We start from the raw sequence: 18891 nt of genomic DNA, 5'->3' as shown, positions 1-18891 counted from the left end.
AGTCCCTTTTGCCAACATGTGGGACATCAAGCTACCAGGTCCACGTGCCATACCGAAATACAGTGCAGAGTAGCAGGGGTGAAGCACCCCAGTCATGGCGCCGGCATAGTAATGAGCAATGAGGCGTCAAATCAGAAAGCTGCACCTTTCCCGTAGTTAAGTTGGAGGGACGAAGTAATAATAATGCTAGTAAAAAAAGGTTTAGGGCATAGAGTCTACTCCCCTGTCCCTCCTTTTTACTAATCTTGATTCTATAATTTTTTATGTCAATATAATTGAGATTTGTATAGATAGCACACAGGAGCAAAACCAAGTGGTACGGTTAAGGGCATCCACAATGTGTAGCCAAATGTGAAAATAGCTTTTTTCATCGATGGGAACCATTTGTGGATTGTGCTGCCAAAGCCAAAAAGATGGAACCGAAGCTCCCTGATTGATTAATTAAAGGAATAAAAAAATACAACGTCTCTCCTCTTTCTCCCGTGCTTCGACGCATGTATAGTATAGAGCATAGAGTCTACTCCCCTGTCCCTTCTATCAAAAATCGCAAAGTAGTGAGGCGTCAAATCACAAAGCATGGACGAAGCAACCATCATTTCACTCTTCGCTGACTCCGCTTCTCCATCGTCTTCTTCAAGAAACCACCTCATTGCACTAAGCTGGATGGACGACGCTATTGTGTACTAGTAGTACTAGTACATTTACGCGTCCTTTGGTTCAACGGACTTCCTGGATGCAAATAAGGTGGTTATCTCGGCTTGCAGGCGGCACTTGTGAACGACTTACCGTGGTCTCCCTCAATGGTGTTCTCCGTCGCACGCACTTCGCCAAACCACAATGTTTGAGATATCGTCGACGTCACCGCAATGGGGAAGGAACTCAAATAGTTACTACCTCCATTTTTTTGTACACCAGGCTAGTATATCAAAATTACAATTTGCAAAAGGCCACTAACACTAATCAAGGCAAAATTGATGGGGTTTGCCTCGTACTAGCAACCAAGGACATTAATATACCCTTGCATGCATGCGGAAGTGACAAGGTTTGTTTGCATGGCGCTGCATTAATCAAGCAATGAGGAGTGAGATGGTTAGCTCTTTGGTCTTTGGAGAAAAAAATACACATTAATTGACACATCAAACGATGATTTGTATCGAACCACACCCTCACACAGTCGCTCCTGCATGCCGCGGTCGCACCGCACCCTCACACAGTCGCTCCTGCACGCCGCAAACCCAACCAAGGAAACGCACCCTCACTGACACGTGCTACCGCTGACAGATAATTTTCGTTCATACATTATGTTTATCCAACCGCATGTTGGCGTGGATCCGTACGACCCGTGCGGTGGTCTGTTCGGGGAGAAGAAGAGGTGAGGAAGAAGGGTTAGGAGACGTAGGATATTCATCCAACCGCCTGAAATGGTAGACTGACCCAAATAATGAAAGTTAGGCAACTTGCATAACAATATATGTTTTTACATAGCAAAAGATCCCTAAAAACAACAACATAAATAAAAACTATCACTGCTCGCGGAACAAGACGACCTCGTCGTCTTTGGCTGCCGGTGCGAACCAGCCGTAGCTGTCGATGTGTGTCTCCGCATCGTGGTTGTCCTCGGCCTCTAGCTACTCGTTCATGCGGAGCGTGCGGGCGCTCTGCATGGACGAGAGCACCGCCTGGTTCAAGTCGAGGATGTCTGGTTTCGCCTGCAGGAGGGCCTCGATGGCAGCGGCATCCGCGTGCTCCGCGTCGATTTCAGCCTCCGCCGCCCGGTTCAAGTCCAGAACGTCCGGTTCCGCCTGCAGGAGGGCCTCGATGGCAGCGGCATTCACGCGCTCCGCGTCGAGTTGAGCCTCCGCCGCCCGGTTCACATCCACGACATCCGGTTCCGCCTGCAGGAGAGCCTCGATGGCAGCGGCATGCGCGCGCTCCGCGTCGAGTTGAGCCTCTGCCTCCCGGTCCTCCTTTAGTATCACCAGGTTAAACCGCTGGTCCGCCTGCACCATGGGGGACCCGGACGCCGGCATGAAGTTGTCTTCCATCGTCTCATAACCATCGGGGGCCTTCTGCGTCGTGACCATCGCAAAAACTGTAACCATAGAGCTTTCCACCAGCCAAATATGCATGTAGTGATAGCATTATTCTGTTCTTGCTCTACTGTGTTACTTTGCCAGCATATTCCATGTGCTGGCCCGTTTTCGGGCTGCAACGTATTATGTTGCAGACTTTTCAGACGAGGAGTAATGTTCGTTAGGTCGTTGCCGTGTAGCTCAGCTATGCCGTTGGAGTTGATGGACTCACTTTATCTTCCAAGCCTTCCGCTGCTATCGTATTAGATGGCCTTAAGCCATATTTATTGTAATAAGCTCTCTTTTGAGACATTCGATGTAATAAGTGTGTGATTGCTACTCTGTTATAAATCCTCGAGTACTGTGCGTGTCAGCATTACCGATCCAGGGATGACACTGAAGCACAGAGACTTGACCGTTTGAGGTCGGGTCGCCACAAGATGGTATCAGAGCACACACTGAGTGTAGGACACGACCACTAAGCTAAAGCCCTAGATCACTATTCTCTTCTCATTTCTGACTCCTCTACATTTTCTACTCTTTAGGATGGCGGACACAAGGAACAAGTTTGCACAATCGGATGAAGAAGCACCTTTTGGACAACACTTGAAGGAAGTCACTAGGTACCTGAACATTGGAATACCAAGCTTCACCGGGAGTTACAACGCCACTTTACCAGAAGAGGAGTGATGGATGATTCAAGTTCAAGTTCCAGGAAGGACATTCACGCCAATCACTAAGCCCGTAGAGTTTTCCTTCGATGCACCAACCTGGAGTCTAGGAAAGAGTATGGCAGCTCACGTCACCATGGGACGCATTGGAGAAGTTTATCACAAGCTTAAGGATACTATCTATCAGATTTGTGGGCGCCGAGACGAGCAATGGGAGATGATCAACACCAGGAAGGATAGATCAATTGCAGCCTTCATCCAGGAGTTAAACCAACATATTCGTCACCAGGAGAACCAGATGTGCGCAGGAATGATAGATCTGAAGAAGGCAATGACTAGGATCATGGGGCTGGAGGAAGAACTCAAGGCTACTCGTGAAGATTATGAGGAGGAAATCGTCGTACTAGTGGAGAAGAATGACGATCTGGAAAATAAGCTAGGAGTATTCCTGGGAGACCCCGCACCAGGAGGAGAAGACGAAGAACCCAAGGAGATTTGCCTGGAGGACTACATTATCATCGACGACACCGACTCGGACCCCGACAATAGCGATGATGACTATGAAGACGAAGCTGGAGCAGACATCATGGAGTCTTCAACCGAAGAATATTTTTAGTAGACCACCACATCAGTAGTAGTATTCCACCATGTAAATAGTATAGTCCGAGCACTTTTGTAACGATAGTTAGATCGATTGTATGCCCTTGTTTGATTGATTGAGTGAAATGATTGTGTTTGTCTCATGTGTATATGGATAGTGTTTTCTCATTAGACCTCATTCTATTATAATCTCTCCCCTCTAAACCCATCAGATGCCTCGGAGACGTGACCCCGGATTTACTTTCCCACCGGAGCTCACTCAGTTGATCCGGCAGCAGAATACCCTGATGCAGTTGTTAGTTCAGAACCAAGGCAACAACAATAACAACAACAACAATCCACCGCCCCCACCACCAGTTGATAACTTAGCCCATTTTCTGAGGTTGCAGCCGCCAGTGTTTTCCAGTAGCACCGAGCCCATAGTAGCAGATGATTGGCTCCGCAAGATTGGAAGGGAGTTAACCACTGCAGGATGTACAGATGCTGAGAATGTGCATTTTACCGCACATCAGTTGGATGGACCAGCAGCCTCATGGTGGGAGAATTACATTGTCACCTACCCTATAGCCACTGTTACATGGGATCAGTTTCAGCAAGCTTTCCGTACAGCCCATGTCTCAACTGGAGCTATGAGTATGAAGAAGCGTGAGTTTCGCAACTTACGCCAGGGGAACCGTACTGTGGCTCATTACGCGGATGAGTTTAGCAAGTTATCTCGCTATGCCCCTGACGATGTGGCCACAGATGCCGCAAAGCAGGAGAAGTTTATGGAAGGGCTGAATGATGAGATGAGCATGCAGTTGATGGTGGCAACATTCAACAACTACCAGGAGTTGGTAGATAAGGCTCTTATGATTGAAGGGAAGCAGCAGCAGATTGAGAGCCGTAAGAGGAAGTATGGACAAGGAAGGTATAATTCAGGAGCTCAGCAGAAGCCTCGCCTAACCCCGAACTCGGGAGGACTTGTTCATAACCATGGAGGCCACACCCATAATGGAGGAAGTAACCATAGTCATACTGGCCCAAGGAATGGGAATGGGAATGGAGCAAGCAACAATCAGAACCGCTCCAATCCAGCCACACCCGCGAAGAGAGACCTAAGCCACGTTACTTGTTTCAAGTGCGGGAAGACTGGACACTATGCCACGGAGTGCCTTGAAGCGAAGAATGGAAATGGCAATGGGAGCGTTGGAAAGAAGCCCAATCCATTCAACAAAGGACAAGTGAACCACGTCAGCGTGGAGGAGGTTGAAGAGCAGCCAGACGCGGTTATTGGTAAGTTTTTGGTTAAGTCTTTTACCGCCCTTGTTCTTTTTGATACTGGTGCATCACATTCATACATATCAAGGGAATTCGTGGATAAGTTTAAACTACCAACCCAAACCCTTAGGACCCATCTGTTAGTAAGTTCACCTGGAGCAGAGTATATGGCTAGTCGATGGTGCGACCAGATACCCTTAACCATCGGTAGCCATGTTTTTCCGTCCGACCTAATAATCTTGGAGTCACAAGGATTGGATGTGATATTAGGAATGGACTGGATGTCAAAGTATGGAGGAAGCATTGACTGTGTTAGTAAGTCAATTTGTCTCACCACCCCGGAGGGAAAAAAGATCAAGTATCTATCTAGGCATGCGCCAAGGAGTAGCCAATTAAATACCCTCACGGGAGTTGTTCAGGAGGAAGTGCCTGTAGTCAAGGATTACCCGGATGTTTTTCCAGAGGAGTTACCAGGCATGCCACTGGATTGAAACATCGAGCTTTTGATAGAGTTATTGCCAGGCACCGGGCCTATATCAAAGAGACCATATCGGATGCCCGCAAATGATCTGGAGGAGATTAAGAAATAGATCAAGGAGTTATTGGAGAAAGGTTACATTCGACGGAGCTCATCACCGTGGGGAGCCCCAGTGCTTTTGGTATGAAGAAGGATACCAAATTTAAATGGACAGAAGAATGTGAAGCAAGTTTTCAGGAGTTAAAGAAACGTTTGACTATAGCCCCAATGCTGATTCTGCCGGATATATGCAAGGAGTTTCAAGTGTATTGCAATGCCTCTCACCTAGGACTTGGAAGTGTGCTTATGCAGGACAGAAGGGTTGTTTCGTATGCCTCGCGACAACTGAAACCGCACGAGTTGAATTATGCCACGCATGATTCGGAGTTGGCTGCCGTAGTGCATGCGTTGAAGACCTGGAGGCATTACCTTATTGGAAATCATTGTGATGTGTACAGGATCATAAGAGTTTGAAGTACATTTTCACACAGAAGGAGCTGAACCTTAGGCAGAGGAGATGGTTGGAGCTTATAAAGGATTATGACATGAAGCTTCACTATCATCCAGGCAAGGACAATGTCGTAGCAGATGCCTTGAGCCGGAAGAGTTATGCTAATACCCTAGTGAGCACGGGATTTCCGAAGGAGTTAGCAGAGGATCTCAGGGAACTTTGATTGGAGATTGTTCCTAGAGGTTTTGTTGCAACAATGGAGGTTCAGTCTACATTGTTAGGAAAGATTCAAAAAGCTCAAAAGGATGACAAGGAGGTTGCCGAGATAAAAGAGAGAATGAGCGAAGGAAAGGCCAAAGATTTCGAGTTGAGCCTCTGCCTCCTGGTCCTCCTTTAGTATCACCAGGTTAAACCGCTGGTCCGCCTGCACCATGGGGGACACGGACGCCGGCACGAAGTTGTCGTCCATCGTCTCATAACCATCGGGGGCCTTCTGCATCGTGACCTCCGCCATGAACATTGGATCGGCTTCCTCCTCATCATAGCTTGGCTCTAGAGAACTCGGGGATTGGCCCGCTGCAAAACGAGCTTGGGAACGGAGGTCTGTGGCGCCGACCGCCGCCGCGATTTCTGCACGGCGCTCCAGCGTCAGCAGCTCGTAGTACATGATCTTGCGGCGCACCATGGCTTTCCGGCGAACTAGGGGATGCTTGATGCGGGCTAGGGGACCGAAAGGTGGGGGAATGCGCTAGAGAGGAGGTGTGGTTTTGGGGCAGTGGCTGGTGTAGGCCGAGCAGCGAAGGTTCTGGTGTGAATAGTGGTTCCGGTGACGACCGGTCAATTGGTTTTGACTGTACATTGCTCTTGTCGCGTTCCCGTTGCACCCCGGCACGCTGGACCCTCCACGTCATTCACCGAATGGAACGTGCTTCGTCTTGCGTTTTCGCTCGCTTGTGGGAGTGCAGTTGAGAGAAAACCGACTTCCCTCCCCCTCCCCCGCCCGCGTCATTTATACTGCCACTCCCTCCATTTTATGTGGAGTAAATAAAAATAGAGGGAGTATACTACGGATGAGGATCCCCTAACGTGGCCGAACCCATTGAGTAACTGTCATGCGGGGCCTAGCAAGCATGGGTCCGCTAGTAAGTGACGGAAAGGGAGGGCAAGGCAGGGATCCTACGCCAGAGGATCCACTTCCACTACTACTCCCTCCTTCCATCTACAGGGCCTAATGCATTTTTCGAGGCTAACTTTGGCCAAATGTTAGAGTAATAATATATGACATGCAACTTACACAAAGCATACGGTCAAATTCGTATGTGAAAGGAGCTTCCAATGATATAACTTTCACATTATACATCTCATGTACTATTAATCTTGTCAACGGTCAAAGCCGGTTTTGAAAAACGCATTAGAGAATGGTTAATAATATAGCCAGCCGATGGCTATGAGGAACTGCCCTGTCATCTATGGCCATCATCTATATGCACTCATACAATAGTGTGGGCTATAAGGTTGGCTATTTCCCGCAAAAAAATAATATAAAAGGTTGGCTATTGTATTAGTACTTTTTCCCATCTCCTCTCTACTATCTCTTTCTTCATATTTATTGTATTTACCTAGGAATGCGTATATAGCTAGGCTCTTGCATGAGAGCTCACTCCCCTTACTTTTTCACATCTCTCTCCTTCACATCGGCAAAAGTGCCATGTAAGTTGGCTCTTAATGGCTATTAGGTTGGCTCTAAGCATTTAATATTTGCATGAGCAAGGTATATGATTGGAAGAGAGTTGCATGCATACTTTTTTCTTGATCAATGTGTTATGGCCGGGCTGTAGAATATAAGAGCCCGCTTCACTCTCTCTCCTCTCTTCTCACTCCTCCAAGTAGGATTTTAATGACATGACAAGTCTTATAGCCTGCTGACTAGGCCTTATTAGACTTGCTCTTACGCCCTATATAAACGGAAGGAGGGAGTACTATGAGCACTGCATACTCTACTACAGATGTTGTCAGTACTCCACTAGTACTATTGGACAGGGAGCTTAAAAAAGTTACTATTTGACTGGCTATACGTGGCGAAATCCTAGTAGGAAGAGCATGCACGAGAACAAGCACATTAACGTGGTTGAAAACAAATTGGAAACCATCTCTGTTTGAATACAAATATAGGAGTACGTATGAATCTAACAATATTTATTGGGCGTTGTTGAATGTTGATACTTTTTTCTATAAGTTTGATCAATGTAGAGATAATTTGACTACACATAAAACTTATATGTAAACTAGAAAGGATCGGAGGGAGTATATTGTACGTTCAAAAGCGAAACGAACATTGAATACTCTTTATATAGGATTTGCGGATGCTATGATCACCGGTTCAAAATTTTGAATCTGCCTTAGGTATCACACATGCACCCACTCATTTTCTCTTGATTTCATCTCGGGGCCCGGAGGTCGATTGAAAGAGGACTAGGGTGGGCACAATACGTTCGTTTCGCCTATAAACATACAATATACTCCCTCTAATCCCCATAGACCCCCCCCCCCGCGGGTCATTTCTATCATTCTATCATAGAAACAGACCAAACCTTTATCTCCTTGCACGACACACAATTGATCTCTCAAACATCAATCGATCTCGTCAAGATGTGTTGGGGCATGAACCGAATGGGAGGTTCAAACTAAGATGGGAAGCGACACGTAGTGGAGGCAAGGTGGAACTTCAAACAAACCATTTGTTTGTATGCATGTCGTACAAATTACAACATTGGAAATACAAGCGAATGATACTCGACGCATGAGGGCGGATGGACTCGACCAGAGGGCGGCATGATCGATGGAGAAGAGGGTTGGAGAGGAATGAGAAATAAGCAACACCGCATGATTATACTTGAACGGCTCAAATAAACAATAAGTTATCTCGTTTTCCCTTCCGTCTTGGTCACGGAGTAAGATACACCCTCTGTTTTTATTTACTCGGCATATTAGGTTTGATATAGATCGGACGGCCTATATTGCAGGATGGCAGGCACACCATCATCACCAACTCTGCTTTTTATGTACACTAGCAAGATGCCTGTGCGTTGCACGGAACACCAAGATGCATTTGTATGAGTAGTTTATCTTGTGGGAGAAAAGGATGAATGAGGGAAGGCCTTATTTGCAAATGTGGAGATGGGTGTGGGTATCTTTTTGCAAAATTGCCATAGTTTCCTTCCTATCCGTCAGATATAATTCGGACGGACTCTTACAAAAAACAGAGTTGGTGATGATGGTGTGCCTGCCATCCTGCAATATAGGCCATCCGATTTATATCTAATGGATAGGAAGGAAAATATGGCAATTTTGCAAAAAGGTACCCACACACCTCTCAACAATTGCAAATAAGGCCTTCCCTCGTTCATCCTTTTCTCTCACAAGATAAACTAGTCATACAAATGCATCTTGATGTTACGTGCAATGCACGGGCATCTTGCTAATAAGAGTAGAAATATGAACATTTACAATAGCAAATATATATGATGTGAAAGTATATTCAATAATGAATCCAATGGTATTGATTTGTTATTGTATATGTTATTATTTCTATCTATGAACTTTGTCAAAGTTTACAAAGTTTGACTTTGAGCAAAGCTAAAATGCGGAGTAAATAAAAATAGAGGGAGTACGCAGGGACTAGTATAGTTACTACTGCCTGAACATGGTAAGTTGGACCCCTAAATGCGGGCACGAACCGGGCACACCTCAGTTATTCTTTCAAACAGTCGGACACCTACATTTAGCACACCATCCGACTACTTAATCAAGAATTACGCTTCACTACTTGAAAAGGAAAAGGGTGGCACGGTACCCAAAACCACCACACTTGGGGCTAGGGTAACAACTTGGTATTGTACCACATTTGAACCAGGGCACAAAAACCACCTGTTCTGCACCTAATGCGCAACACGGAGCACTGACGCTCGAATATGGCCGGGAAAATAGGGAAACCGACATGTGGGGCACACCTGTCGGGACGACGTGGCGTAGACTAGTCCAATGGAGGAGCTGGCCCACGACCTCCTCGCCACCGGCAACCATTCATGTGGGTCGTGGGGGCCAGCAACATGGCGCAGCTCCAGCACCGCCTTTGGACAGGGCGACCGCAGTGAGCGACATGCTCATCGTTGCTGGACACATCGGTTTCAGTGTGCCGAGGGTGGCGTTAGCGCTGTGGCATGACCAGCAGATCAAGACCCAGCTCGTCGAGGATGCACAGGGTGTTGAAGTGTGCGCGCGCCACGACACATCCGTGGAGTGGTGTAGCGCGGCCAACTGCATACCCAGGACCTGAGACCATGCCGGGTCGTCTTGCTTTTTCAATGACATGTGGGGTCGCATGTGAGCAAAGGGCATCTCCAACGTTGCCACGACCGCAGCTGACTACCCTGGCAGACCAAAAACCCTCGTCCCTCGCGCCGTCACGCGATGCGTTCCTAGCCGGCGCCTGCTGCCCGCATTCATGTCGTCAGTCTGTATGCCATCATTAAGAGGCTTGGTGCCTGAGGAACAAACTCCGGCGACTTAATGATGCGCCTAGACGCTTTGGCCTCACCGGAATGCGCTACTTAAAGCGGCCATGCCCAGCTAACCTCCACACCATAGCGCATCGTCCTGGTACCTGGCACCACATCTGCCATGACCCCAAGCACGAACTCTCTGCGGGAGAGCTTTGTCTTCCAGGATGAAGCTCGAGGTCGCCGCCCTCGCTCAAGTCGCCACTCGCAAGGCAATAGCGGTGTAACCGGACGCAGAGCGACCGTACAAGCGGTGGCCATGATGGCGGCCAATGACGGGAGCACCGTCAGCCACGCTTCCTACTTGCCGCCGTCCAACGTACGGCACCGCTGCGGTCGGGGACTCCTCCGAGGATGAGTAGGGCATGGGAGGCGGCAGGGCATGGTGTGCCAACTGGCTGATCCGTCTCCGGTGTTCTACTCTTCCTCGCCGGAGACCGCACCTTCGTCTTGAACCCTGCCCCCGTACATGGAGGACGTCGGTCGCCGCCGTAGAATAGGTTTAGGGTCGGGTTTCCTTTATTTTTCTGTCCTATAAAAGTTCGAAATGTAATGAAGATCTGCCGTGTTTGCATTAATCTCGACCGGTGTATATGAACATTCACAATAATATAGTATATTGTAGGAGTACTAGCAAGATGCCTGTGCATTGCACGGAACATCAAGATCTTGTGGGAGAAAAGGATGAACGAGGGAAGGCCTTATCTGCAAATGTGGAGAGGAGTGCGGGTAAATTGTCATAGTTTCCTTCCTATCTGTTAGATATAGACCGGACGGCCTATAATGCAGGATGGCAGGCCCACCATCATCACCAACGCTGCTTTTTATTGAACCGAGACAAAGCTAACATGCGAAGTAAATAAGCACATAGGGTCTACATACACAATTTATCTTAGGCACTCCAATAGTACGTCCACTACACATTCACACATTTCACATCTTTCTACATCTACGGGAACCTACGAAAGGGTTAACGTAAATTGCCTCTCTCTCTCCTCCCTGATTTTCATGGTGGTGGGCCCCTCCCTCCCCCAATCTACAATCAATAGCTCACACGTTTCACATTACGTTAATTACGTAACTGGGATTGCGCAGGTGTAGCGTTACTCGTCCAAAAAAACCAACTAAGCAAACCTCCCAGCATATCACATGGGAAAAGACCCGGCCGCGCCGTTTTAGTCGGGATTACCGGATTACTAGTAGTAGTATCGATGGATCGCACAAAGCACCAAGTTTTTTTTGAGGGGGCGAAGCACCTAGTTTAAAAGGAAAAAAGGGGGTACACTCACAGCACCCCTGTCGCGGTCGCATTGCACCCCACACACGTTCGGTCCTGCACACGGCTCACACAAACGGAACGCGCTTCGGCTTGCCTCTTCACTGACACGTGGGACTGCACAAATTCCCCCCAAATCCCAAATTCAACCGCCCTTCGGCCAACTAGCCAATAATATTCCCCAAACCCCCCCCCCCCCCCCCCCCCCCCCCCTTTTCCCCCCCCAACCCCCCCCCCCCCCCCGCGCCGATACGTCGGCGTCGCGGTTCGTCGAGGGGACGCACGGCGATCCTCTCGCTCCCACAGTACGCTCTCGTAGACTGCCATCCTCGAGCCGCACCGCCACCGCTGGCGATGTTCTTGTGGAGGCGCACGTCGGTCAACACCGCCACCGCTGGCAACGTTCGTGTGGAGACACACGGCGGTCAGCTTCTCCCATGGTACGCGCATTCTAGACTAAGGCCCCGTGCATGTCGGTGTAGCGCTGAATGTTAGCTGATAGACGCTGTTAATCTCACTATTTGCCAAAGTAGTTTACAATCAATATGCTCTGCTTAAGAAGCTTACTTGCCCTATTCTGCACTCAATCTGCTTAGCTGAGATGGCATGCCAAGCCCGATTAGTTGCTAAAATATCCTGCCATATATTTATTGTGATGTAGATTGCCATGGTCTAGTAGCCAATCTGTTAGGTGAAATAGCTCTACACCATTTTATACTCGATCTTTGTTGCTGCGATGGCCTTCGATAATTTGATGGATGCGTGCTCGGCCTCATTGACTGCTGAAACAACCTACCATAATTTAGCACTCAAATCTATTTGCTGAATTAGCTTGAAATATATTTCGTTACTTAGATCTACTCATCCAAATATCTTGCCATAGCTTTAGACATCGACCTAGGTATTTTTTCTGGACTTCGTAAAAAAGCATATATGTTTTTCCTGTAATATCTAGTAGAAGAACTAATTTGTATGTCTAACATATGGACATGACTTGGATAACTTCCGCTCGAAGATTCTCCACTGCATTTGTTGAGGGGGTTGAAAACTTCATGAACTTTATCAGAGCTGAGTATGGTGGTCTGAAATCAGATGTGCTCTGCCTGTGTAGCAGTTGTATGAATTCAGTTACAAGACCCCAGTGAACTGTGCAAAATCATCTACACTTGTATGGGATGTCGGTCACATATACTAGGTGGGTTCATCATGGTGAAGCTGTGAACGTCAATGTTACTGACTACATGGAAGCAGCAGATCACCATCTTGATCTGCTTGATGCTCAGGTGGAAGAGGGGGAGGTGGTGGTGGTGGCGGAGCCAATGAGTTTGACCAACATTGAAACAATGCTATGAAATGCTCGTGCATTTCATGAACTTTCACCTGCAGAACAAAAACGGTGGGCCTGCATGTTGGAACAATGCAACGTGGCTGTCACCCCAGGAAATAAGCTGTCAGTATTCTCAGCTATGGTCACCTTTCTTTAGGTGAAGACATCTGAGTGGATGACCAACAAATCATTCGATGCGATGTTGGCTGCTTTCCGCAAAGATTTCCCAGATGCGTCTGAGCTGCCACACACCTACAGTAAAATGAAGAATTTTCTTCGTACAGTTGGAATTGGATATGATATGATCCATGTTTGTAAGAATAATTGTGTTTTGTTCCGGAAGGATTACGCCAACTTAAGTGAATGCCCGAAATGCAAATCATCAAGATGGAAAGATGGTGATGCCGTGAAGAGGATTCCTCGTAATGTTCTGAGACATTTTCCAATTACACCAAGATTGCAGAAGTTGTTTCATGATGTTGAAACAAGAGAGGATGTACTGTGGCATTCTAGGAACTAGGAGTACAAAGATCAAAATGTAATGAGTCATCCATCACATGGTAGTGAGTGGAAAATCTTCAATCAAAAACACAAAAAGCTTGCTGCTGACCCAATAAACATTAGACTTGGCTTAGCTTTAGATGGATTTAACCCATTTGGCCACGAGAGCGCCACATATAGCATATGGCCAGTGCTTGTTATCCCTTAAAACATGCCTCCAAATGTCTGCACCAAAGAATCAAACTACATGATGGCCTTGCTCATCCTAGGTCCAAAAAGTCCTGGAAAGGATTTTGATTTATTCATGGAGCCTCTTGTGGAGGAACTTCAACAGCTATGGAGGGGTGTTCTCACTCGAGACCTATATAGCAGCCCACCAGCTGATTTCTTTCTACGTGCTATTATAATTTGATGCATCCATGATTACCCGGCTTTGGGCACTATGTCAGGGCGAACGACACATGGTTACACTGCATGTGTTCACTGTGACAGGAATCCCCTGTCATACGCAATACTTAGCAAGATCTGTTACATTGGACACCGTCGTTTCCTTGCCAAGGACAAGCCGCGTCCTACAAATACCAAAGACATGTGTTCAATGCAAACCATGAAAACCGCGATGCGCCAAAGAGGCTCACTGCCGATGAGTTGCAAGTGGAATTAGAGAAGGTCAGGCATATTACACGGGGAAACCATCCTGATAATGGTAGCGGGAAAAGGAAGCATGGCAGGGCAGAAAAGAGATTATTGTTTACCCGCAGGTCCACTTTGTGGGACTTGGAGTATTGGAAAGATTTGGATCTGCCGCATAATCTTGATGTGATGCACATCGAGAAAAATATATGTGACAGCATTATCGGCACACTTCTTAATATTGAAGGCAAGATGAAAGATACCTTAAAATCTAGGATTGATTTGACACAACTGGGTATCAGAAAGGATTTGCAGGTGCAAGATGAAGGTAAACCACGGGATAGGGCACCAGCTGTGTACGTCTTGGACAAGGCAAAAAGAAAAGAATTATGCGAGGTCCTGTAACGTGTGAGATTCCCACATGGATTTGCTTCCAACCCTGAAACGAGAGTCAGTGCAGATGGAAACAAGGTACTGATAACCCACAAGTATAGGGGATCGCAACCGTTTTCAAGGGTAGAGTATTCAACCCAAATTTATTGATTCGACACAAGGGGAGCCAAAGAATATTCTCAACTATTAGTAGCTGAGTTGTCAATTCAACCACAGGTGGAAACTTAATATCTGCAGCAAAGTGTTTAGTAGCAAAGTAATATGATAGTAGTGATAACGGTAGCAAAAGTAATATTTTTGGATTTATAGTGATTGTAACAGTAGCAACGGAAAAGTAAATAAGCGAAGAACAATATAGGAAAAGCTCGTAGGCATTGGATCAATGATGGAGAATTATGCTAGATGCGATCGATCATGTAACAGTCATAACATAGGGTGACACAAAACTAGCTCCAGTTCATCAATGTAATGTAGGCATGTATTCCGAATATAGTGATACGTGCTTATGGAAAAGAACATGCATGACATCTTTTGTCCTACCCTCCCGTGGCAGCGGGGTCCTATTGGAAACTAAGGGAAATTAAGACCTCCTTTTAATATAGTACCGGACCAAAGCATTAACACATAGTGAATACATGAACTCCTCAAACTACGGTCATCACCGGTAAGTATCCCAATTATTGTCACTTCAGACTTAACGGATCATAACACATAATTGGTGACTATAGACTTGCAAGATAGGATCAAGAACTCTCATATATTGATGAAAACATAATAGGTTCAGATCTGAAATCATGGCACTCGGGCCCTAGTGACAAGCATTAGGCATAGCAAAATCATAGCAACATCAATCTCAGAACATAGTGGATACTAGGGATCAAACCCTAACAAAACTAACTCAATTACATGATAAATCTCATCCAACCCGTCACCGTCCAACAAGCCTACGATGGAATTACTCACACACGGCGGTGAGCATCATGAAATTGGTGATGGAGGAAGGTTGATGATGACGATGGCGACAGATTCCCCTCTCCAGAGCCCCGAACGGACTCCAGATCAGCCCTCCCGAGAGAGTTTAGGGCTTGGCGGCGGCTCCATATCATAAAATGCGATGAATCCTTCTCTCTAATTTTTTTTCTCCCCGAAAGTGAATATATGGAGTTAAGGTTGAGGTCTCTGGAGCGTCAGGGGGCCCAGGAGGCAGGGGCGCGCCCAGGGGGTAGGGCGCGCCCCCACCCTCGTGGACAGGTGGAGGCTCCTCTGACGTGGATCTTTCTTCCAGTATTTTTTATATATTCCAAAATAATTCTCCGTTGATTTTCAGGTCATTCCGAGAACTTTTATTTCTGCACAAAAATAACACCATGGCAATTCTGCTGAAAACAACGTCAGTCCGGGTTAGTTCCATTCAAATCATGCAAGTTAGAGTCCAAAACAAGGGCAAAAGTGTTTGGAAAAGTAGATACGACGGAGATGTATCAACTCCCCCAAGCTTAAACATTTGCTTGTCCTCAAGCAATTCAGTTGATAAACTAAAAGTGATAAAGAAAAACTTTTATGAACTCTGTTTGCTCTTGTTGTTGTAAATATGTAAAGCCAGCATTCAGGTTTTCAGCAAAGATTATGAACTAACCATATTCACAATAACACTTAGGTCTCATGTTTACTCATGTCAATGGCATAATCAACTAGCGAGCAATAATAAAAAATCTCGGATGACAATACTTTCTCAAAACAATCATGATATGATATGACAAGATGGTATCTCGCTAGCCCTTTCTGAGACCGCAAAACATAAATGCAGAGCACCTTTAAAGATCAAGGACTGACTAGACATTGTAATTCATGGTAAAAGAGATCCAGTCAAGTCATACTCAATGTAAACTAATAGTAATGGATGCAAATAACAGCGGTGCTCTCCAACTGGTGCTTTTTAATAAGAGGATGATGACTCAACATAAAAGTAGATAGATAGGCCCTTCGCAGAGGGAAGCAGGGATTTCTAGAGGTGCCAGAGCTCGGTTTTGAAATAGATATGAATAATATTTCGAGCGGTATACTTCCATTGTCAACATAACAACCGAGAGATCTCGATATCTTGCATGCTACACACACTATAGGCGGTTCCCAAATAGAATGGTAAAGTTTATAGGATGTTTCACTTGGGGTCAGATGTGCGGAAGAAATTAAAAGCCGCCTACACGTTGATCGAACAACTGTACACTGGTGCACAGCGGATCATCTGTACTGCATCCCACAACAATCCGGCGCCCACTTTGATTCAGGACACTCTGAAGAAACTGTCGGTGCTTCCTACCCGGGTTGAAGAGCTGAAGAAATCTGCTGCTCAAACCGGTGCGATCAATGCCTTAATCCAGGAAAAAGCTTGGGTGCCGGATTTTGATCCTATTGAAGCGGCTCAGGGCTATCCCAGCTTGAAGGAAGACGGGTCAGAGTTTAGTGAAGCGGATCTACGAGCAATAAACCAGGAGGTGCGTCCGCTAGCTTGTCAATTGGCTGAAGAAGCAGACTTGTCTCATTATAAAGCCCAATATGACAATCAAAACAAGCGAGTAGCTGCACCAATTCATGAAGCGGAAAATCTTGTCCCTCCAATCTGTAAGCATACTTACGCTCCCGATATTGAACCGTCGTTGCTGATCCATGATGAAGCTGTCTTTCGAGCATTAATGGGAATTGACTGGACAACTGTTGATTTCCAGCCGCTCGGTAGAGAAACTGAAGTTGAAGCGGCGCGAGATGACCCACAACCATCAGGCCAGGCTGGTGACCAAGCTTGAACCGGAAGCTGGTTTAAACTGCTTCTCCTTTGAAAAAACAATGATCTTGTTTTGGGCACCGTGTTGCCTTGTAATAGGCTAGCTGATACTCTTGATCTTAATATGCCTTCGTGCATAACCACTGCAACTTGTGCTTCCTTTGGGTGATGAACTTTCCAAAGTATTTTCCGCAACATAAAAAATCTTGAAGTGCCACCGTGGTTGTACCATCAGGCGGAGTATGATGTCTACATATATAAAATCAAAATATCTAAAATTTAAGCATATGATCAAATCTTTGAGATACATAATACCTGCCATTGTTGGGCATGAAGTTGGCTTAGCCAATCTTGAAGCGGAGGTTTCATAAACCCACACTATTGGAGGAGATAGCAGCTCCTGTATATATATAATGCCAGTTTACCATGTAAACCGTGCCGGGTTATAATAAAACACCATGTTACTCCGTAATAGGATGTTAACAAAAAATCAAACCAAGCAAATAGTCTCCGGATTAAAAATGGACCGTGTTCCGTCAATTGACAGTGTGAACCGGTTTAAAATTTTATCGGTTTAAAAAACGCAACAAAAAGAAAGAAATATCTATCAAAGAAAATTGTGAAGCAAAGGCAATGATAAAACCGTTTGCAAAAAGAGGCTTATTTGAGCCGATCAGATGGCGTTACCATGGTCGGACACGACCAAGCTCCCGATAGGTGTAGCTATGGTTCAAGTCAGCCAGGTCCCCAAATGAAACCGTGGCATTTATGCCGATCAAGAGGCGTGGCAATGGCTCGGGTTCGACCAAGCCCCCAAGTGATTCTGTGGCCTTAGGTCGATCAAGAGGCGTGACTGGTTCAGACGTGACCAAGTCCCCAAGTGATCTGGTGGCTCTCGCCTATCAAGAGGTGTTGCATTGGTTCGGAAACGACCAAGCCCCCAAGTGATATAACATGATGCTTTTGAAAAGCTAACTCAAGGGGTAAACCAGAGGTCGCTTTAGAACAACTCCGTGTAACCACACATGATGTAAAAGAACAGATACCCCGCTTTAGCTGAGGTTCCGGTTTATTATGTTTAATCATAATATATACATCGTCGTAATATGTACATAAGTAGAACCAATGGATCAGGTATAGTAAGGCCGAAGATGAGCTATGTTCCACGGCCTGTTGGTCTCTTCCTCTGATGTACGTGAGTCTTTATGCTCTCGAATATCGATCAGATAGTATGACCCATTGTGCAGATTCTTGCTGACCATGAAAGGTCCCTCCCAAGGTGGGGATGGCTTATGCATATCAGTCTGGTCTTGGATGAGCCGAAGCACCAAATCTCCTTCCTGAAAGGCTCTGGTTCTGACTCGGCGACTGTGATAACGACGAAGATCTTGTTGGTAAATCACCGAGCGGGCGGCTGCTATGTCACGTTCTTCATCCAACAGGTCCAAAGCATCTTGCCGTGCTGTCTCGTTGTCCGCTTCAACATAAGCCGCCACACGAGGTGAGTCATGACGGATATCACTTGGGAGAACCGCCTCTGCTCCGTAGACCATGAAGAACGGCGTGTATCCTGTTGATCTGTTGGGTGTAGTATTGATGCTCCATAACACAGATGGTAACTCTTCTACCCAACAGCCTGGCGTTCTCTGCAAAGGAACCAGAAGCCGGGGCTTGATGCCTCTCAAGATCTCTTGATTAGCCCTTTCTGCTTGACCATTGGACTGTGGGTGTGCCACTGATGAAACGTCAAGCCGGATGTGCTCCCGTTCGCAGAACTCCTTCATGGCACCCTTGGACAAATTGGTACCATTATCTGTGATGATACTGTGTGGAAAGCCAAACCGGAAAA

This window comes from Triticum urartu, chromosome 7, assembly GCF_003073215.2.
Source record: "Triticum urartu cultivar G1812 chromosome 7, Tu2.1, whole genome shotgun sequence".
Lineage (NCBI taxonomy): Eukaryota > Viridiplantae > Streptophyta > Magnoliopsida > Poales > Poaceae > Triticum > Triticum urartu.
Note: the sequence above shows the minus strand (reverse complement) of the source record.